The sequence below is a fragment of the Capra hircus genome, chromosome 9, assembly GCF_001704415.2.
Source record: "Capra hircus breed San Clemente chromosome 9, ASM170441v1, whole genome shotgun sequence".
NCBI lineage: Eukaryota > Metazoa > Chordata > Mammalia > Artiodactyla > Bovidae > Capra > Capra hircus.
In genome coordinates this window covers 3056294-3080780 of record NC_030816.1, presented here as the reverse complement: position 1 = coordinate 3080780, position 24487 = coordinate 3056294, and the positions used below count along the sequence as shown (strand labels likewise).

The window sequence follows — 24487 nt, the reverse complement described above, 5'->3', positions numbered from 1 at the left end:
CACTTAGGGGAATCAATGAATGTCCTTGGTATAGGGACAAGGAGTTTTGCATCCTTGTTTTGCATCCAGGGAAGAGAGACTGGACTCAACTCCAAATACAACAGGGAAAAGTAAGGATTAATAGCCAGGAATATGAGGGAGCAGAGTGAGGGTCAGGGAATGGGAAATTACTAAAGGGAAATGTGGGGGTAGGGGAATTCTGGCTAAACTAACCTAGCAGGATTCTTGCTAAAGGCAGGCCAAGGTGATCACACATCACTTGGAGGTGGTAGAGGATGAGGAGCTTAAGTGGATATTGAGAGTGATTTGATATCAAGGGAGGGGCTTCCCTGGTGGTTCAGAGGTAAAGAATCTGCCTGCAGCCTTGCAGACTCCTCCACTCCAGAGCCTCCCACGCTGTCCATGGTCATGGTCAACCCCATGGTCAACCCCATCAAGTTCTTCAACATCGCTGTCAATGGTGAGCCCTTGGGCCTCATCTCCTTCAAGCTATTTGCAGACAAATTTCCAAAAACAGCAAAAAATTTTCCTGCTTTGAGCACTGGAGAGAAAGTATTTGGTTATAGAATTTCCTGCTTTCACAGAATAATTCTGGGATATATGTGCCAGAGTGGTGACTTCACACCCCATAATGGCACTGGTGGCAAGTCCATCTATGTCAAGAAATCTGATGATAAGAATTTCATCCTGAGGCATACAGGTCCTGGCATCTTGTCCATGGCAAACACTGGCCACAACACAAATGGTTCCCAATTTTTCATCTGCACTTCCAAGACTGAGTGGTTGGATGGCAAGCATGTGGTGTTTGCAAGATGAAAGAGGGCATGAATATTGTGGAATCTGTGGGGTGCTTTGGGTCCAGTAACAGCAAGACCAACAAGAAGATCATTGCTGACTGTGGACAAATCTAATAAATTTGACTTGTGCTTTACTTAACCTGATGTGAAGAACTGACTCATTTGAAAAGACCCTGACGCTGGGAAAGATTGAAGGTGAGAGAAGAAGGGGATGACACAGGATGAGATGGTTGGATGGCATCACCAGCTTAATGGATGTGAGTTTGAGTAAACTCAGGGAGTTCGTGATGGACAGGGGCCTGCTGTGCTGCAGTCCATGGGATCACAATGAGTCGGACATGACTGAGCAATTGAACTGAACCAAACTTACTTAACCACAAGGCCATTCCTTCTGCAGCCCAGGAAAGGACCCTTCATCTCCATCTGCTAGAAATATCCTATAATCTTTATGCTCTCACTTTAGTTTTTTGGGTTCCGTATTTTCCTTATCCTCTCTTCAAGTTTAGCTGGATTTCAAAGTTTAATTTATGATTATGAAATAAAAACTAAACAACAACAAAAAAGAATCTGCCTGAAATTCAGGAGACACAGGTGAGTAGGGCTCAATCCCTAGGTCAGGAAGATCCCCTGGAGGAGGCTATGGCAACCTACTCCAGTATTCTTACCTGGGAAATCCCATGGACAGAGGAACCTGGTGGGCTATAGTCCATGAGGTCACAAAGAGCCAGACACAACTGAAGCGACTGAGCATGGCACGGCACATGGATTGCAAAGGTAGGGGATTCTGGCTGCACTGACAGCAGGATTGTTGCTAAAATTAACAAGGCCAAGACAGACATGGAAGCCCAAAGTCAGAGCTTAACCGAGAAGAGCTCAGAAGAGTCTGAGAAAATTTTAGTCCAGGAGATGATCTTTGTAAATCTTAGCTGAGTTCAAATACTAATAACCTCCAAAATTATCCCCAGGTCTCATTTTTTGAAGATCAAGAAACATTTTCAATGAAAGATCTCCCATTGGCAGGTTTAATTGTTCTTTTCTGCAAGAGAACTGGTTTCTTATCACATAGTCAAGTGCAAAGTTGTGCTCTGTGTCTTTGTCTAGCTGAAAATGTAATAATTCAACCATGTATCAAATTTGAAATGCATCCTTTTCCTAGTTTTCTAATGAAAAAAATTCTTAACTGATATGAAAAAAAGTGCCATGAGACATACTTTTGCACTTATAATCACCTAATAACAAATCATTCTTTATTTATTCAGTAATAATATTTTATGATTTATTCTATGAATTTAGAGGTAAAAATCATTGATAACTAAAGTCACTGATAATTGATGCAAACTCATTGGAAACAACCCCCGATGCTGGGAAAGACTGAGGGCAGGAAGAGAAGGGGGCAACAGCAGATGAGATAGTTGGATGGCATCATCAATTGAATGGACCTGAGTCTGAGCAAACTCCAGAAGATAGTGAAGGACAGGGAAGCCTGGCATGCTGCAGTGCATGGAGTTGCAGAGCTGAACACAATGTAGAGACTGAACGACAACAACAATTATAGCAACAATTATTGTTATAATTTTCATGGGCTAGAAAGTCACCAAAAATTTATAAATAATAATTCTCCAGAATATTGGCTAATTCACTCAAGCCACTATCAGATGCCATACTAAAATGTAAAACTTTGCAGAGAGCAAATTTGACAAGAAAACAAATCACTCCAAGGAAAATGTTCTCCTTTTCTGCTTGATAATTGACTAAAACGGAGAAAATGAGTAAACTGAATGATCATCTCCACAGACCAGTTTCTCACAAGTCTACGTGATAATTCTTTCAGGCTCTCCAGGGTACTTTCAGCTCCACCAGCCCTATCTCGGTCCTCACTTTCTTGGCTCTAAGTCTGAGCCCAGCAATCGTGGGTACCAAGCTGCTTTCTTAGTACAGCTCGTTGTCAGTATGATTCAGTTGGGCATGGAAGAAACATACTTTGCCTTCATAACCAAAAGAAGTGGTTCTTTGACTCCAATTCTTAACTCTGAGAAATAGTTTACTTCCTAATATTGGTAAACTTCACAAATCACGTTAGTATGTTGACCTGAAAAGAAACATTTTACCACCACACTCTTGACAAGCATTGGGGGGTCACCCAGTAAAGGTCTGTCAAGAAAACATGGGACATGGGGCCACAAGACCCAGTGTGACTCCCAGCACTTTTCAGCTCAGTGACTAGCATGTCACATGCCCTCTTTGGTTTTCAGTTTCCTCGGGTGTAAAACAGAAGTAATTACTCTCAGGTGAGAGAGTTCTCGTGCCAGTGAAAAGTGAGACAGTACATGAGACAATCTTTTTGTGAAAACTATAAAGCAATACACAAGGATAAAGTCTGTTTTCTATGAGGCCTCAAAAAATCTCACCTATCAAAGCCAAGCTCCTCACATCACATTCACATCTTTGGAAACTCATATTTTTCAGATTAGAAAAACATTTAGCTCCATGTGTCTCTGTATGAAACTGAAAAGCAAATGCACTTTGATTGACTAATAGCTGTATAACTCTGAAGAAAACTGAGCTAAAATAGGACTTGGGTAATATTAAGGTGAAATTGAGCAACATTAGAGGCAAAAAGTTCTGCTAGGTTCCAGCTTAAGGGGACAAAATAGGAAATAAAAATACATATTTCTCTCAAAATCCCTAAAGAAGTTGCCTTTATTAGTGTCAGGAGACACACTGTAAAACTTATAGACCACTTAAGGACCAGTTATAATCTTCCTGGAGAAGAAGAAAACTTTCAGTTCTTTCTCCACAAATCATCTCTTTTCTCATACAGCAATATCTTTCCTCAATTTTTCTTATGGCTAAGAGTAGAAAGTCGATGGTGCACTCCATTTTTTCCAATAATTAATAGACCTATCCATATTTTTCTTAAATCAAATCACATCCACTTATAGTGATGTGGCTAAGTTCTCAGGCTAGAGAGATCTTGTTTATATTTAAACATCCATCACAAATAGAAAGGATGATACAAGTATGTCTGATTAATTGAAGCTCATCAAGTATCTAGTCATTCAATACAGGACTACATCAGAAAGACTTGGTTATTAATAATGGATGTTGGACCATCATCATGGAAGACATTAGAAGCAGTACCAATCTTAATGAAAAGATAATCTTAACAAATCCTAAAAATCAAATTACTTTTTTTCCAGCTCTTCCATTTTTCTGTCTTTCTTCCTCCACAGCACTTCCATGCCCTTCTCCAGTTGTCCATGTGGTTTAATCACACACACACACACACACACACACACACACACACACACACACACACCCCTACCATTTTGTTGTTGTTGCTAAGCCCTCTCTCTCTCTTTGTGACCCCACGACTGCAGCATGTCAGACTTCTCTGTTCTCATTGTCTCCTAAAGTTTGCTCAGATTTATGTCCATTGAATTGGTGATGCTATCTGTTTCATCCTCTGTCACCCCCTTCTTCTCCTTCCCTCAATCTTTCTCAGCATCAGGGTCTTTTCCAATGAGTCAATTCTTTGCATCGAGTGGCCAAGGTATTGGAGCTTCAGCTTTAGCATCAATCTTACTAAGGAGCATTCAGGGTTGATTTCCTTTAGTAATGACTTCTTTAATCTCCTTGCAGTTTAAGGTACTCTCAAGAGTCTTTTCCAACACCGCAATTTAAAAACATCAATTCTTCAGCACTCTGCCTTCTTTATAGTCCAACTCTCACATTCATACATGACTACTGGAGAAAAAAAAAAAAAAACATAGCTACTATATGGACCTTTGTAAGCAAAGTGGTGTCTCTGCTTTTTAATATGCTGTCTAGTTTGGTCATAGCGTTTCTTCCAAAGAGCAAGCGTCTTTCATGGCTGCAGTCACCATCCGCAGTGATTTTGGAGCCCAAGAAAATAAAATATGTCACTGCTTCCATTTTTTCCCCTGCTATTTTCCAGGAGATGATGGGAGTGAATGATAGTCTCTCAGTCGTGTCCGAATCTCTGCAACCCCATGGACTGCAGCCTGCCAGGCTTCTCTGTCTACTGAACTCTCCAGGTAAGAATACTGGAGTGGGTCACCATTTCCTTATCCAAAGATGATGAGACCAGATGCTATAATCTTACTTTTCTGAATGTTGAATTTCAAGCCAGCTTTTTCACTCTCTTCTTTCACCTTTATCAAGAGGCTCTTTAGTTCCTCTTCACTTTCTCTCATTAGAGTGGTATCATATTTCTCCCAGAAATCTTAATTCCAGCTTGTGCTTCATCCAGCCCAGCATTTTGCATAATGTACTCTGCAGATCAGTTATATAAGCAAAATATAACAGCCTTGACATAGTCTTTTCCCAATTTTGAACCAGTCTTTTGTTCCATGTCTGGTTTTAATTGTTGCTTTCTGACCCAAATATAGGTTTCTCATGAGACAAGTAAGGTGGTCTGGCATTCCTATCTCTTTAAGAATCTTTCACAGTTTGTTGTGATCCACACACCTACCATGACCCTCATCAAATGCCATAAAAATCTCTATCTACCACCTTTCAGATGCAGTGGCTTTAGTACCACTTAACTGTCTTCTGCTTACAGCAATGTCTACACAAATACAAAGATAAAATATAATATTAATACCATGAATATTTTGAATATTTACACATATATACATATACTTAAATAACTTTATAAATCTAAAATGCCAACTCTCTGGCACTGGCTTTTATGGATTGTAATAGTTTCAGCACAAAAGAGATATGTGAAAATGAAAAAGGAAGTAGATAGACAGACAGATACAGACAGCTAGACAAATGACAGCCAAGCCGCCAGATATTAACTGCCTATATATCTGTGTATATTTCTGTGGATATCTCTTCTGACTGTGGGGAAGAGACTTTTTATATCACACTACTTTAGATGACATTCAAGTCTGTTACATGTGAGGTCAATCATGAGATGAAACAACCATTTTCTCCCTGAAGCAAGCACAACATCAAACAATGGACAAGACTTTTGCAAAATATTTCTTACCTTGCAAATGCCTTTTTAATCTTAAGTAAGAACACTTTCTAAAATTGGATTTGAATCTTCACATTGCTTGACTTATAGCACTCCTTATTCTGAAGCCTCTTTCTGATGTCTTGGTATCTATGACAGCTTTTCCAAAGAAATCTTTTCTATTTTCTGAAAAAAATTACTTGCTTCAAGAAACTTTTCTTTAGAGTTCTCTTTAAAAGATTATTTATTTATGAAAACAGCTATAATATTGAGACCTATAGAGAGAGAATTACATTATTACATTTATGTTAATCAATATTTATTCTTCTGCAATCCTTAAAATCCAGGAAGTAAGCACAATCCCAGTTCTGTGATGAAGAAAAGCATATGTATGGTCAAACTGACAGAGCTACTTATAACACACAAGTAACACACCCCTTGCAGGAGCAACTGACACTCACAATTAGGAATCATGAGTCCTTTTTCCACTCTTCCCTGCAGTTGCTTGGTAATTCTACATTTTAATTTACTCCCAGAGACTTTAATATTTGCCCTGCCTCCTTCAGAAGGCCATGTTGAGAATCAAATGAGATAATATATTTTAAAACAACCTATTGTGTTATTATTGCTATTTATAGACAAAGAACACTACAAACTATTTTTGGCTTTTCAAGAAAATAAGCTCCAAGATTTTACCATTAACTTCCAGACTGATTTTTTTTAATATATATAACTTAAGTTGTTTTAAAATCTGGTAGAAATGCCAAATCTTAGATATGGGGCCCTAGTAAGTATAGTCTTTACCATCTGAGCCACCAGGGAAGCCCCAAGAATACTGGAGTGGGTAGCCCTTCCCTCCTCCAGGGGACCTTTCTGACCCAGGGGTCAAACGTGGGTCTTGCGCATCACAGGCAGATTTTTTACCATTCCAAGCCACTAGTGAAGCTCTAGATGTGGTTAAACAATTGCTTAAGATCCTATAAGTTTTAAGGCACAGACTTCAAGTACAGTGGAGGCATTCAGGTAGTTGAAGACCATAAGATGAAGTCCAGGAGGCTTACATAGTCCTACAAAGTCAGCACAATATGACTCCACCTCTCCTTTCTCTCATCATCTCCTAACACACCAACAGCACCTATACAGGGAAATAAATATTCATGTCTATTCCCATCCCACATGGAATTCTGTCTCTACTGATTTAAATTCTACCCAAGGTCATTCACTATAAGGATCTCTGCTTTCCTTGATGATCTCTGTAGCTATTCCAAACCAATGCCACTGACCAACATTTAAAGTGTTTTTTTGCATCCCTCCTTCATTTTTGCTTTTACTACTATCTGATTGTTTAATGATATATGTCTGGTTTCAACCTTTAAAGTATAAGGTCTGATAACAGAATTAACTTGGAGTTATGGGCAACCATCAGAACAACTGTGCATGTGCGTGCGTGCTAAGTTGCATCAGTTGTGTCTGACTCTTTGTGACCCTGTGGACAATAGCCCTTCTGGCTTCTCCATCTGTGGGATTCTTCAGGCAAAAATATGGGAGTGGGCTCCCTTGCCCTCCTCCAGGGGCTCTTCTCTACCCAGGGATCAAACCAGCTGTTTTCTTATGTCTCCAGCATTGGCAGATGGGTTCTTTACTTACCACTGAGCCACCTGGGGACCCCCAGAACAACTGCAGGAAAAGGCAATCAATTGCAGAGCCAATTTGAAAGATGGAGGTAAACATACGCATTAATACCGCCATCCTTATAAACCCTCAAAATGTTCATAATATTGTTTTATTAGAGTGGATGATAATTTTGTTCTATTTGCTATGAAGGACACACCTTACAATGAAATTTGAGTTTCCACTCTCCAATGCTATACTTAGACAATTTAGTCTTTACTTTCCTGAAATGCAACCAGAATCAGAACTGAAAGACTGTCCCTATTAATACTGTCACCAAGGCACATACACACATCATTTAAGACAAAAAAAAAGTAGGCTTGAGACTATTACAGTTTAATTTTACCAAGTGTAGGTGTTGATATTATTTCTGAATATCTCTAGCTATTAGTCATTCATTTCTTCCACTTGAAATTTTCATCTTTTGAAAGTCAAGGAGAAATGAGGAAAACAAGTGGAAAGTTTCACCAAATTTTAACCCTTCTTTCCAATTTCATCACAATCCTAGTGCTGGTCAAATTTCTAAGGCTGTAAATAGACCATTGCTAAACCCAAACCTTTGACTTAAAAGAAAAATAATATGTACAGACTGATCATGTTTCTTAATTGTACTTCCAAAATCTTTTTGAAGTATTATTAAATGAAATTAAATTCAATTTAAAATCAAGATATAAATGTTGTGTCTATGTATATCATTTAAAAGTCATCTTAAAGATTTTATATTTTTCTTCCAGGGAACTGAATATTTTTCCATTAAGAGAATTTTATAAAGACCAAAATAAATGGAAATCTGAAGGTGCAATAGCAAGTGAATTAAGCAGGTGAATCAGAAATCCCTAGCCAAACTATAACAATTTTTGCCTGGTCATCAAAGAAACATGCAATCTTGCATTATCCTGAAAGATTATGTATTTTCTCTTGATTAATTCTGGGTGCTTTTTGTTGAGCTTCCCTGGTAGCTCAGCTGGTAAAGAATCCACCTGCAATGCAGGAGACCCCAGTTCAATTCCTGGGTTGGGAAGATCCACTGGAGAAGGGATAGGCTACCCACTCCAGTATTCTTGGGCTTTCCTGGTGGCTCAGCTGGTAAAGAACCCTCCTGCAATGTGTGAGACCTGGGTTCAACCCCTGGGTGGGAAGACGCCCTGGAGAAAGGAATGGCTACCCACTCTAGCATTCTTGCCTGGAGAATTCCATGGACTGTATAGTCCATGGGGTGGCAAAGAGTTGGATACAACTGAGAGACTTTCACTTTCACTTTTATTGAGTGCTGCCTTTAGTTGGTCTAACTGGAAGCAGGACTTGTTGGAATTATTCATTTGGTTTTCCAGAAGGAGCTCATAATAGAGGACTCCCTTTTCATCCCACCATTGACACAGCATCACCTTTTTTGGATAAAGTCAAGTCTTTGGTGTTGTTGGCAGTGGTTCATTTCACTTGTCCCACAATCTCTTCTGTCCCACATTGCTGTAGAGTATCCACCTTTCATTACCCATCAAATTAAAAAAAAAATGGAACATTTTTGTTACATTTAATTAGAGAATCATATGAGGAAATATGGTCAAGAAGATTTTTTTCTTACTTAACTTATGTGGAACCCAAACATCAAAGCGATTAACATAACCAAGTTGGTGCAAATGCTTTTCAACACTTGATTTGAATATTTTGAGTTTGTCGACTATCCCCGCTGTGGTATAACTTTGGTTATTCTTAATCAATGTCTTGATTGCTATCAACTTCAACTGGTCTACTCAACTGTGGAGCATCGTTCAGTGAGTAATCCCCAGAGGGAAACTTCGCAAACCACTTTTGACGCACTGAATCAATGACAACAGCCTTCCATACACTGCACAATCTTTTTTGCTTTTCTTGAAATAACAAAGCATAATATGCCAAAAATATTTTTTTCCATCTTCAATATTAAAATGCTACCTAAAAATTCACCAATTTTAATGTTTTTTTAATGCACACTGATATGACAGCTGTCAAAATACAATCTAACAAAAGTAATTAACCTCCAATTAAAATAAATAAATTTATATTAAAAAATTATTTTGAACGAAGTTAAAGACAACTAAGCATTATTAGAGCTATCTTGGGGGGGAAGAATAAACCCAAAAGTATTAGGAAATAATTATAATAATTTATAGAAACAGCTGTGAAATACCTGTTGTTGAGGCCAAGCTGACATATTACAAAAGGACACTGTGATAAGAGCAGAAACTCCAAGGCAAGTACAAATTCACATAGTAGAGAATTTAGCAAGAATATACAGGTGGAGTTCCAAAGAAATCTGTGCAGAAGTTAACCTGGGTGGAACATTTCCAGGCAAAAGTTACCGTTTGCCATAAGCTCTTTAGAAATTGTGAAAGTAGGTTTGATTTTATTTGGGTTAATAATTACTATCCTGCTAATAAAGTCTTCTGAAAGGCCTACAGCTAAGATGGTACCGAACACATTGTTCCAACATCATCTGCCATGCATATGCTTGTATACATGTTTCCCTTACTTGTCTCCTTCCTCCAACTCCCTAAATTTCCTCTTGGCCTCAGATTCTCTTATTCATGCTTATTCAGGTTTGGAGATTCAGCTACTAGTTTTTCTTCCCTGTTGAGCTTCCCCAAGGCTGCTTTGGTGACCTACCTCTACCATTTATCGGACCTGTGTTCAGCTCCTCCCATTTCAGCATGAACATCTCACAGGAGACACAGCCTGCCTTATCTCTAGGATGTAGCCCAGTTTTATCCCCATGAAAATCAGTATAATGAAAGAATAATGTATTAGCATGCCTTGAAGAAAGAAGGAAATGTACTATGTCACATAAGACCACAAGTTTTGAAGGGATTTTTAATGCTTACTAATGGCAAAATGTCCAAAAAATCTGAAGATTTAAGATAGCTTTCTTGAGAACAAAATTCTTGACCCAGCTGAACCCTAAGACTTTTCTCTTGCTCGTACATTCCCTCCAAGAACTGCTGTCAATTTATTTGATTTGGCCTTAAGAGTAAAACCCATAAAACTTGCTTAAGCAATCCAATTTTATAATATTTTCTGTAAATGTCAATTTCCCTTCTATTTCCCTTTTCCCACTAGAATCATAATTTAGTATTGCATTAGTTCAATATGCTTACCTTTACTTTCCCTCTATCACCCACCTATTTGAACATAGTAAATGCCAAAATAAAGTTTTGAAAGGTAACATAATAAGTATCACCTAATATTATGTAAAATGTATTCTGAAATTTTTTTACTTTTGAGTCTTCCAATTGTTATAAGTAAATTGGTCTTTACCAATTTAACACTTCAGATAATATATACATTAGGAGATTCACAGCTCCTCAACTTTTATAACTCTCTTCCCTCAGCCAAGAAATTCCTCCATCACATGATTATGTTAAATTCAGAGTATTCTTCAAACTTCAGCAAAAGAGTGGTCCCCCTCAAAGAAGCCTTCCCAACACCACCCGACTGCTCTGGTCTCCTGCTGTCTCTCAGGGTCTTTGTTCCTTCATGTTGCCTTCTGTGCATCATAACAACACCCACCCTCACCCCCAAGACCTCACCCCCACAAAAACATATCTGTTCCACAAACATTCCCTCAGAACTCTGCTGAGTAACTGAAGATAAGGAAATCAGATGTTTTATCTAGCTTCATCATTGTGAAGTGAGAGTGGGTGAGCTCAATGGCAGTCTGCATTACTTTATTTTTTTTTCTTCTTTTTTCTTTTTTATTTATTTTTTATTTTTTAAAATCTTATTATCATTTTTTTAATCTTTAATTCTTACATGTGTTCCCAAACATGAACCCCCCTCCCACCTCTCTCCCCATAACATCTCTGTGGGTCATCCCCATGCACCAGCCCCAAGCATGCTGTATCCTGCGTCAGACATAGACTGGCGATTCAATTCTTACATGATAGTATACATGTTAGAATGCCATTCTCCCAAATCATCCCACCCTCTCCCTCTCCCTCTGAGTCCAAAAGTCCGTTATACACAGCTGTGTCTTTTTTCCTGTCTTGCATACAGGTTCGTCATTGCCATCTTTCTAAATTCCATATATATGCGTTAGTATACTGTATTGGTGTTTTTCTTTCTGGCTTACTTCACTCTGTATAATCGGCTCCAGTTTCATCCATCTCATCAGAACTGATTCAAATGAATTGTTTTTAACGGCTGAGTAATACTCCATTGTGTATATGTACCACAGCTTTCTTATCCATTCATCTGCTGATAGACATCTAGGTTGTTTCCATGTCCTGGCTATTATAAACAGTGCTGCGATGAACATTGGGGTACATGTGTCTCTTTCAATTCTGGTTTCCTCGGTGTGTATGCCCAGCAGTGGGATTGCTGGGTCATATGGCAGTTCTATTTGCAATCTTTTAAGGAATCTCCACACTGTTCTCCATAGTGGCTGTACTAGTTTGTACAGGATCTAATTAAAATTAAAAGCTTCTGCACAACAAAGGAAAATATAAGCAAGGTGAAAAGACAGCCTTCTGAATGGGAGAAAATAATAGCAAATGAAGCGACTGACAAACAACTAATCTCAAAAATATACAAGCAACTTATGCAGCTCAATTCCAGAAAAATAAACGATCCAATCAAAAAAATGGATGAAAGAACTAAATAGACATTTCTCCAAAGAAGACATACGGATGGCTAACAAACACATGAAAAGATGCTCAGCATCACTCATTATCAGAGAAATGCAAATCAAAACCACAATGAGGTACCACTTCACACCAGTCAGAATGTTTTTGATCCAAAAATCTGCAAGCAATAAATGCTGGAGAGGGTGTGGAGAAAAGGGAACCCTCCTACACTGTTGGTGGGAATGCATTACTTTAAATTATAAATGGACTAACGATGAGAAATTTTAAGGCATGATGCAAGAATTCTTTAAACATAAGATGCAAAGGAGGATGTTTTAGGGTAAAGGGGGACTTTGTAACTCAAGTGAGCCATTCATAGATGTTATAAATGTTAACACTATCTTGCCAGCAACTTGTAGCCAACAAAAGCTACAAATGCTCTGAAATCCAAGATCAAGCGGGAATCAATATAAACATACAGTTTAGAAAAAACATTCTAACTCATGAGGCTCCTATAACATATTTTTCAACTTATAATTATCCGTCCTTATAAAGAATATCAGCTTTATTATATCTTATCTAATTAAATCAAACTAGAACTGTGGTGTTGGAGAAGACTCTTGAGAGTCTCTTGGACTGCAAGGAGATCCAACTAGTCCATTCTGAAGGAGATCAGTCCTGGGTGTTCTTTGGAAGAAACGATGCTGAAGCTGAAACTCCAGTACTTTGGCCACTTCATGTGAAGAGTTGACTCATTGGAAAAGACTCTGATGCTGGGAGGGATTGGGGGCAGGAAGAAAAGGGGATGACAGAGGATGAGATGGCTGTGTGGCATGGTGATGGACAGGGAGGCCTGGCATGCTGCAATTCATGGGGTTGCAAAGAGTCGGACACGACTGAGTGACTGAACTGAACTGAACTGAGGCTTAATGTTATAGGTGGGTTGCTTTTAAGAATGTTATCTAAGTCCCATAAGTATTAAGAGTTCTTTCCTCATTTCCTTTATATCTGGACATAATTTAGGCTTATCTCTTTCCACACAGTACCTCCTGAAATAATTTTGACCCCTGCTCATCTTAGTCAGCTTCACACAGATAAGTTTGTGTGTGCTGAAAATGGTAAGACATTGATGAAAGAAATTGAAGAAGACACAAATAAATGGAAAGATGCTGCATACTTATGGACTGGAAGAATTAATCATTCAAATGCTATGCAGAGCCAACTATAGATTCAATGTACTCCCTATTAAAATGCCAGGGTGGGACAAATACTGTATGATATCTAGAATCTAGAAACGGAACTTGAAAACAGAGAGTGGTTGCCAGAGGTGAGGGTGGGAGAAATGGATGAAGGTGGTCAAACAGTACAAATTTCCAGTTACCAGATACATAAGTTCTGGAGACTGATAAATAGCATGACGACATGTCAGCAATACTATATTGTATACTTGAAAGCTGCTAATAGAACAAGTCTTACAAGTTCTCACCCCACACACACCAGAGAAAAGGTAGTGTGAGTGATGGATGTGTTAACTAATCTTGGTGTGGTAATAATTTTACAATAAATAAGAATACTAAATTATCATGTTGGACACATTAAACCTACACAGTGTAATGTGTCAATTATATCTCAATAAGGCCACTTGTGTGTGTGTGTGCACGCACATGTGTGTGTGTGTGTGTGTGAATTCTCCAACCATAGGCATTCTTCCTACAAAGACACATAATTTGCAAAAAGCAAGCCAGGTAACAGTGCCATATATGAAATACAGCCAAAAGTAGGAAATGGCCATCCTAGCCATGTTTGCAGACACATGACAGAATAAATGATAATATTTTGCACTACAGTTAATCTTGTAATTTGCCTCAAATCCTCTCTAAGCTTTAAATCCTAAATAACAGTGCAACATGATTTTTACTAAACAAAATAAACATAAAAAATATTTGGCTTTTTTGTGATGATCCCACTATCAGTCTAGAAATTAGAAACTTGATAATCATACACAATGAATATTAGAGAAGCATGGCCTACCATAAACTGGCCTGGCCTACCATAAATGTGAAATTGTTCAAACCTTCTTAACTAGCAACAGAGTTTTGAATGAGTGACATCTAGGGGCTTAAAAGGATTAACAGCAAAGCAGAGTCTTCATCTAAACTACTTAAATTTTCCCCTTATTTGCATCTGAGTAATTAACATATATATGGTTTAACATCTAGTATGAACCTATACTTAAAATGAAACTCCTGTTATTAAAAATGCCATTACCTAAGACCATTTCTTTAAACTACTGCAATACTGTATGAGTTCACCTATTGAAAACTTAAGAACCAAAGAATGGAAAAGAATATAGGCCTCCTTATTCTTTAATCTCCTGTCATTGTCTTCAATAGATTTCATTCTATAATCTCTTCATAGCAATGTTGGAATCCTCTTTTTCTACCTTGCTTCTCCAGTAAGCTTTTGTTGTAGTTCTATTATATAGGAATAATGCTTGTGATACTAGAGGAAAGTAAGTTTCCACCTGAGGAAGTATGATAGAAAAAGAGGTTAAGCCATGTATTATCTCCCTATATCTACATGGCACTCATATGAGGTGCGGTAATTCCCCTTGTCCTTGAGGTATATATTCCAAGACGACCAGTGAATGCCTTAAATCTTGGATAGTACCAAACTCTTATACATACTGTCTTTGTTCCAATGCATACATACTTATGATGAAGTTTAATATGTAAATTAGAACTGGAAAAAGAGTAACAGTAATAATGAAATAGAACAATTTTAATAATACACTGTAATGAAAGTTAAATGAAGGTAGTCTCTCTCTCTCTTTCAAAGTATCTTATTATACAAATTTAATGCCTTTGCCTTTTGAACTGTGGTGCTGGAGAAGACTTTTGAGAGTCCCTTGGACTGCAAGGAGATCAACCAGTCAATCCTAAAGGAAATCAACCCTGAATATTCATTGGAAGGACTGATACTGAAGCTGAAACTCCAATACTTTGGCCACCTGATGTGAAGAGTCAACTCTTTGGAAAAGACCCAGATGCTGGGTAAGCTAGAGGACAAGAGAAGGGAGCAACGGAGGATGAGATGGTTGGATGGCATCCTGACTCAATGGACATGAGTTTGAGTGAACTCTGGGAGACAGTGAAGGACAGAGAAGCTTAGCGTGCTGTAGTTCATGGGGTCGCAAAGAGTCAGACACAACTTAGCGACTGAACAACAATAACAATACCTTTGCCATCTTAACTAAGCATGTATGGGATATTCCCTGGTTGCCCAGTGGTTAGGACTCAGGACTCTCACTGCCATGGCGGCCCAGGTTCAGTCCCCAATCTGGGAACTAAGATCTCACAAGCTGCTTGGAGCTGCCAAAACACAAACAGAAGCACATATCATGCACTGTGGCCATAACCTTTGCAGTTTGAGATGCAACAGTAAAACTAGCAGGAATTTCTTTTTCCTTCTTCAAATTCCACAGATAGAAGACTCATTCTTATCCTAGATCTTAGCAACTTCAGTGACTTCTTTTCTTTCCTTGTTAAGTCAAGAACTTTCCACTTTTCACTTAAAGGGAGTATGTTATAGCTTATTTATTTATTTATTTTTGGCCTAAGAGAATTGCCAGTATCACTGTTCTTGGGCTTTGCAGCCATTATTCAGTAAAATAAGAGTCAGTTGAACACAAGCATAGCAATAACCCACAGACAGCTTGATAACTGAGGAAGATGCTGAGTGATTAAAAGGCAGAATACTCTAGACAAAAGGGTGATTCATGTCCTGGAGAGATGGAGCCAGACTGTGCAAGGTGTCATTACACTATTCAGAATGGTGCTCAGCTTAAAGCTTATGAATTATCTCTAGAATTTTCCATTTGACATATATGGACCATGGTTGGCCATAGCTAACCGAAACCATGAAAAGAAAAAGTGCTGATGGGCTGGGAGGACTACTATATTTATTTATTAAAAGTGTTTAGAGTAATGTGAGATAGTAAAAGCCCATTCATATATTAAACGTTTCATTCAAGCATGTTTATATAATTTTTATATCCAAATATAAAAATCTGCTTTAAGAATGTTGATGACTTAATAAAACAATAACTTTTAGACTTCTTGATGCTTGTGTTTTTATCTCTGGTTAGTAACTAAGAGGTGAAAAAAAAAACTATCTCAGAATGTTTTAACAGCTTTGATATTATGTAAAACAAAGGCTTTGGTATTCTTGATTTTCCTTACTATGAATTAAATAGGATTATCCAGGTATCTCAAAAATAACACTTTCTTTTCTCAAAAATAAGTCCAGAAGGATTTCCTCAATTCATTGTCAGAATTGCTCTTTATCTTGCAAGAAAACATTAGATTTTTTACATTATTTATTTAAAGATCTTTACCTCACCCAATGATCAGCAACATACTCACCAAGTCTTGAGTTTGGATGCACATTTACCTAGGAAATGGCTGTGAAGGGCCATATTCCCCTTTAGAGACTCAGGCTATTTGGAAGGAAAAGTTCTAGGTTATTCCTACAGGATTTCTGGAATCAACTCTACTGGACACTAGCCCCATAAGTACTAAAACAGCTCTTCTTCATTTCCTTTACAACTGGACATAATTTAGATTCATCTCCTTCCACTGAGTTTGCAGTTATAGTCTAGTTAAATCTTAATGACATGACTATCAGGAGGAACCGCTGCACTGAGAGAGCACAACTCAGGCAGCACCAGCCACACAACTCAGTTCAGTTCAGTCGCTCAGTCATGTCCGCCTCTCTGCGACCCCATGAATTTCAGCACACCAGGCCTCCCTGTCCATCACCAACTCCCGGAGTTCATTCGGACTCACGTCCATCGAGTCCGTGATGCCATCCAGCCATCTCATCCTCTGTCATCCCCTTCTCTTCCTGCACACAATCCCTCCCAGCATCAGAGTCCTTTCCAGTGAGTCAACTCTTTGCAGAGGTAGCCAAAGTACTGGAGTTTCAGCTTTAGCATCATTCCTTCCAAAGAAATCCCAGGGCTGATCTCCTTCAGAATGGACTGGTTGGCTCTCCTTGCAGTCCCAGGGACTCTCAAGAGTCTTCTCCAACACCACAGTTCAAAAGCATCAATTCTTCGGTGCTCAGCCTTCTTCACAGTCCAACTCTCACATCCATACATGACCACTGGAAAAACCATAGCCTCGACTAGACAGACCTTTGTTGGCATAGTAATGTCTCAGCTTTCGAATATGCTATCTAAGTTGGTCATAACGATAAAAAACCCAATTCTTATGATCAAAATACAAACCAACACATTTTATTAGAGAGAGGGGATAGAATCATTTGCTATACAATTTTACATTATTTTTAAAACTCACATTAAAATAATTAAATATGAAAAGGTGTGGAAATAAGAGAGATTTAGATCTGGTATATGGTAGGGTTATAATAATTATTTGTTGAATGAGTAAATGAAATGCAAAGCAGCTTAGTCACTGAAGAGGCTTCCACAAAGAACACAAAACAAGAAAGACAGTGAGGAAGGTGTCCACTCTCTCCACCCCACTAGCAAGCCAAACCCTGTTGACCAACCCCCTCCACACATTTCGTTACTTTCCTACATCCACTTCACAGCCAATTATATCAAGCTGTTTATACTTATCATCACTACTTCACCACCTTCCATTCATTTTATACCTTATTTTTAAGTCTGAGGCCGTCTTCCCCAGAGCCTCAGACTGACCCATGACCACAGTGGAACCAAAATGGCAGCAGGGCAGATGCATGTGTGGGGGAGGGGGCCTGAGACACAGCAAGCATAACCAGAGTTTCTCTCACTCTTCCCAAGGTGACTCGAAGGGTAACCAGCTGAGGCCCATGGCAGAGGATGTGAGCTTCTCTAGTTGGAGGCAAAAGAGATGGGAATACCAGATCATCTCACCTGCCTCTTGAGAAATCTGTATGCAGGTCAGGAAGCAACAGTTAGAACTGGACATGGAACAACAGACTGGTTCCAAATAGGAAAAGGAGTACGTCAAGGCTGTATATTGTCACCCTGCTTATCTAACTTTTATGCAGAGTACATCATGAGAAACCCTGGGCTGGATGAAGCACAAGCTGGAACCAAGATTACTGGGAGAAAAATCAATAACCTCAGATATGCAGATGACATCCCCTTATGGCAGAAAGTGAAGAAGAACTAAAAAGCCTCTTGATGAAAGTGAAAGAGGAGAGTGTGAAAAAGTTGGCTTAAAGCTCTACATTCAGAAAACGAAGATCATGGCATCCTGTCCCATCACTTCATGGCAAATAGATGGGGAAACAGTGGCTGAATTCATTCTGGGGGGCTCCAAAATCACTGCAGATGGTAATTGCAGCCATGAAATTAAGACACTTACCCCTTGGAAGGAAAGTTATGACCAACCTAGATAGCATATTCAAAAGCAGAGAGATTACTTTGTCAAAAAATGTCCGTCTAGTCAAGGCTATGGTTTTTCCAGTGGTCATATATGGATGTGAGAGTTGGACTATAAAGAAAGCTAAGCACTGAAGAATTGATGCTTTTGAACTATGGTGTTGGAGAAGACTCTTGAGAGTCCCTTGGACTACAAGGAGATCCAACCAGTCCTAAAGGAGATCAGTCTTTGGTGTTCTTTGGAAGGACTGATGTTGAAGCTGAAACTCCAATATTTTGGCCACCTGATGTGAAGGGCTGACTCATTTGAAAAGACCCTGATGCTGGGAAAGATTGAGGGCAGGAGGAAAAGGGGATGACAGAGGATGAGATGGTTGGATGGCATCACCGACTCAATGGACATGGGTTTGGGTAAACTCCGGGAGTTGGTGATGGACAGGGAGGCTTGGCGTGCTGTGGTTCGTGGGGTCACAAAGAGTCGATCACGACTAAGAGACTGAACTGAACTGAACTGAACAATCTGAGACCCATGTGAATGGGAAAGCCAGTGGGAAGGGACCACTGTGCACCTTCAGTGTTGAGAACAAACGTCAGTTCAACAGGCATACTGGGACCAGCAGGGGCAGAGGAGGAGACGCACATGACCAGCAGCTGAGACCCCTCACTGGAGGCCAGAAAGGGCCAGAGGGCAGCAGGTTCCTCCCCTAATGCTGTGAAGCTCAGTCAGGATGCAGTATTGGTGAGCAAGGGTATTCCTGTCCCCAGATTCAGCAGGGAGAAGAAAAGGAAAAAGAGATACTCTGAAAGCTTGAGTATTTACTCAAAAGACACTGACATAGCCTGATGAAACTGAGGAAACCAGAAGGACTATTGTCTTTAAAGAGCCAGATGATCAATCCTGCCACTCAAGACAAGTCTCAGGAACCGCTCAAGTTCACTTGCAGAGAAATAAAATTAGATGCCTGCATATCTGAATTGTAACTGCGAATTTTAAACTTATTACACTTGAAAATGGAGAGACTAGAACCCAGAGAAATTCTATAATTAGCACCTTTCCTGCCAGATGGATCTCCACAGAAGCTGAGCAGTTTAAGCTCATGTGGCGGACGCTTTCCCCTCCACAAATGACAAACAGATGTGACATAATTTCCTCATTCTGAATAAGGGAAATTGAGATGCAAGAAATCTTAATGATTAACCTAACTAAATTCTGTGATTCTAAATACCCAATTTATTAGTCACAGAGATAAGATCTAGACTTTTTTCCAGCCAGCACCAGTTTAGGTGGGATAAGAAACAGGGTGAAGGCCAAGTGAGCTCTTGTCCCCTGAAAGTGAAGGTTAGGGAAAGAAGACAGCAAGACCTTTAGTGAGAGATCAATTGAAATTAAAGTGTTTTGTTTTGTTTTAAAGATTGAATTATGTTATATTTGGTGGAAATTTTTAGGGCTTAAGCCTGGAAGGCAGCATCTCAAGCAACCCTGAGAGAAGTGAAAGTGAGAAGTGTTAGTTGCTCAGTCATGTCCAACTCTTTGCGACGCCATGGACTGTAGCTGGCCAGACTCCTCTGTCCATGGGATTCTCCAGGCAAGAATACTGGAGTGGGTAGCCACTTCACTCCCTTCTCCAGGGGATCTTCCCAACCCAGGGATGGAACCCAGGTCTCCCACATTGCAGGCAAATTCTTGACCATCTGAAGCACCAGAGAAACCCTGAGAGAACTGCTCCTGAAATTACTATTTTGAACCTGAGTTTTAGGTTGCTATAATTAAATTAGGAGCTCTCTTGTGCTCTTCCTCTCTAATAATTCTTCTAATCATTCATGAGATGTTTATTGAGGGCTTGCTGCTGCTGCTGCTGCTGCTGCTGCTGCTGCTGCTGCTAAGTCGCTTCAGTTGTGTCCAACTCTGTGCGACCCCATAGATGGCAGCCCACCAGGCTCCTCCATCCATGGGATTTTCCAGGCAAGAGTACTGGATTGGGGTGCCATTGCCTTCTCCTTAATGAGGGCTTAAGGTGAGGTAAGGTGAAGTCGCTCAGTCGTGTCTGACTCTTTGTGACCCCGTGGATTGTAGCCTACCAGGCTCCTCCATCCATGGGATTCTCCAGGCAAGAATACTGGAGTGGGTTGCCATTTCCTTCTCCAGGGGATCTTCCCGACCCAGGGATCAAACCCAGGTCTCCCGCATTGGAGGCAGACGCTTTAACCTCTGAGCCACTAGGGAAGCCCAATGAGGGCTTATTTCTGATCAATTCAGTTTATTTCAATTAAGTGTTGACAGAAATTAGTCATGCGTCTGCCATTGTGCTAACTTCTGGGGACAGAGGAGTGAACTGGACTAAAACACTCCTCGCCCCCTGGCCTGAGGCAGTGAGGAGGAGGCTTTAAGAAGGTTACTGTGTTTAAGTGTTAACAAACATAAAGTATAAGGTACCATATGGAGCATGAACTAGAATCTAATCTGGACCAGAGCCTTACTCTAATAATGGTCTTTATAGGCTTTTATTTACAAAAAATAGATACAAATGCATCTTTGTTTGAGGTTAAAATTAGAATGCCATTTTTTTTAATGATGACATTTTAAAAATCAGATAGCACAGAAAACCAAAGTAATTTATAAAACTTATAGATTATTGAGATTTGAACATTCATTGAGCACAACCCTTGTGCAACATTTGAGTTCTCTCATTCATATTGTTCCCTGAAGCATCATAATTTATATACATAATATTATATATATATATCTATACACACACCATATTTTATATCTCACTAATCACTCTTTGAAAGAGAGTGAATCCAAAACCACTTTGTCATGTAAACAGCCTAAATTGATTTTGTACATCGTATATTAGAGCAGGCATGGTATTACTATGTTTTCATGTGTAATGAGTTTTAATTGTTTTTAATTTTTATTTTTACTTTATTTTACTTTACAATAAAGTAAAATATTTTGTCAATGTATGGTTTTGCCATACATTGACAAAGCTACAACATTGATTGTGCCAATATTGAGAATGAATTGATGGGAAAAAATGTTTACATTATTTTTAAAACCCTAAAATCTACGTAACCTGGAACTCTTTTTGTTGTTCAGTTGCTAACTCATGTCTGACTCTTTGGGACCCCAGGGACTGCAGCATATTAGGCCCTTCTGTCCTCCACTATCTCCTGAAGTTTGCTCAAACTTCTGCGCGCTGAGTCAGAGATGCTATCTGACCCTCTCATCCTCTGTCATCTTCTTCTCCCTTTCCCTTCAATCTTTCACATCAGGGTCTTTCCCACTGAGTCAGCTCTTTACATCAAATGGCTAAAATATTGGAGCTTCAGCTTCAGTATCAGTCCTTCCAATGGAAATTCAGAATTGATTTCCTTTAGGATGGACTGCTTTGATCTCCTTACAAGGGATTCTCAAGAGAGAGTCTTCTCTAGCACCATAATTCGAAAGTAAACATTCTTTGGCACTCAGCCTTCTTTATGGTCCAACTCTCACATTCATATGTGACTTCTGCAAAAATCATAGCTTTGACTAGTCGGACCTTTGTTGGAAAGGTGATGTCTCTGCTTTTTAATACATTGTCTTGATATGTTATAACTTTTCTTCCAAGGAGCAAGCGTCTTTTAATTTCATGGCTGCAGTCACCCTCTGCAAAATAAAGTCTGTAACTGTTTCCATTGTTTCCCTTTCTGTTTGCCCTGAAGTGATGGGACTGGATGCCATGATCTTAGTTTTTTGAATGTTGAGCTTTAAGCCAGCTTTTTCACTCTCCTCTTTCACTTTCATCAAGAAGCTCTTCAGTTCCTCTCTGCTTTCTGCCATAAGGGTGATGTCATCTGCATGTCTGAGGTTATTGATATTTCTCCTGACAATCTTGATTCCAACTTGTGCTTCATTGAGCCCAACATTTCTCATGATGCACTCTGCATACAAGTTAAATAAGCAGGGTAACAATATACAGCCTTGACATACTCCTTTCCCAATTTTGAACCAGTCAGTTGTTCCATGTCTGATTCTAACTGTTGCTTCTTGACCTGCATACAGCTTTCTCAGGAGACAGGTAAGGTGGTCTGGTGTTCCCATTCCTAAGAATTTTCCAAAATTAGTTGTTATAGAATTTGGCAACATGATGGCAACTTCAGTTACTGGGAACGACAAAAATTATCTGGAGATACTAATAATTAAAAGTATTAAAGTTCAAATAGATTTACAATAAATTAGAGCGCATGTGATATTACTGACATCATAAGATTATTCTCACTCACTTGCATTCTGATATGCTCTCATGAGACAGATAACAAGATGACATTATGACCAGCACATTGGTAACAGTGGGTAGGAGTGGGCCTGTGGGTGTGTCAGACATGGGAATAGCAAGCGTATCCTACAGGTTGCATGTCAAGGACATCTGCTCTAACTGCCAAATGGCCCTCCCTGTCAGGGCCTCTATCCTCTGACCTTGGGTATTTCCAAGAACAGAAAGTATCTCTACCATGAGTCTGTTGAAGAAGGTTGAGCAATAGAACAAAATAAAGAGAAATCGGGAAAGCAGCAGTGGGAAAACAGAAGTAGATTTCATTGAATGAATGTGATAGCTTAAGGATAGGAGGAAAAGAGTGATAACAAAAGTAAAACTGTCATTCACACACGTCTCAAATTTTCTGAACCCTTATTCACGTTTGAAAATATACGTATCCCAAGATACGTATCCATCCCCCCTTTTATTGCTTAAGCCGTGATAGGTGTTTTAATCCCACCATCAGAAGCATCTGTGCATGACTTTAACTCAGAACTAAATTACAGGAAGAGATGGGACAAGAGGTTGCCATGGATGTGGATCATAGCCATGGCGGTGTTGTTCTGCAGTCCCCAGCTCCAGAGGAAGCTCTGATTCAGCATCTTACGGATCATGGAAGGCATGGCACATTTTTGGAGCTGGCAAGTGGAGTGGCACCTTCATAATTGGAGGTGCTGGTCTTTGCAGGGCTAGCAGATGGTGCTGTCAGTTTCAGAAACTCAGTCTGTATCCATCAGTCTCCCCACAGGAAAGAGTCAATATACTCAGAAAAGTTTGGCTGAAGAGAATTTAATGGAATGACTGATACAGAGTTTCGGGAGAATTTAAAGGAACCAAACAAAATGGTTAAGCAACCAGATAGTCGTCGCCATTAAGTGTGAGGGGACACTAAAGGAAAGAGTAAAGTATAGCCTGGGAGGAGGGCCCCCCCCCTGACAGATACAACCTTAAAGAAATGCAGCGATTGCCAGACCACCACATGGCAGAAAAGAATAAGGAGGAATAAATGCCTAACTTCCCTCTGAACTCTGAACTCTGCTCTTCTGCTTCATGCTCCTATTGGCTGAACCTGACTGGAAGCCAGGGTGCAAAAAGCCTAGCTAATGCTGTTCATGGAGGTCCATGTTCTGGGGTACTACAGGGCAAAGAATGGAGCAGGGAGAAACCAGGGAGACATCTAGCAGGAAGTAACTGTCATGTAGCCTATAGTCTACTTATTCATCTTGAGCTTTTTTTCTTCCTTAATAAATCTACTTAAATTACTAGCATGGATTCTGTTGTCTACAACTTAAAAACCAGATCTGCATGTTGTTTGTACTAGAAAGCGAAGACCCTTAGGAAAATGACATGGATTGTCTTATTTACTTGGGTTTGAAGGTGATTAACGTGAGGGAGGCCTGGCTTGCTGTGGTCCATGGGGTCACAAAGAGTCGGACATGACTGAGTGACTGAACTGAACATGAGGAAAGCTTTAAGGCAGGAGTAGCTCAGTAGGTAAAGAATCTGCCTGCAATGCAGGAGAAAGTGAAAGCCACTCAGTTGTGTCTGACTCTGCTACCCCATGGACTCTACAGTCCACGGAATTCTCCAGGCCTGAATACCCAATCCAGGGATCAAACCCAGATCACCCACATTGCAAGGTGATTCTTTACCAGCTGAGCCACAAGGGAAGCCCGAGAATACTGGAGTGGGTAGCCTATCCTTTCTCCAGTGGGTCTTCCACACCCAGGAATCGAACCAGG

The 24487-nt window shown here is 39.6% G+C and overlaps 1 pseudogene; it reads left to right on the top strand.

Moving 5' to 3' along the window:
- On the top strand, nt 412–911 carry LOC102189866 (annotated as a pseudogene).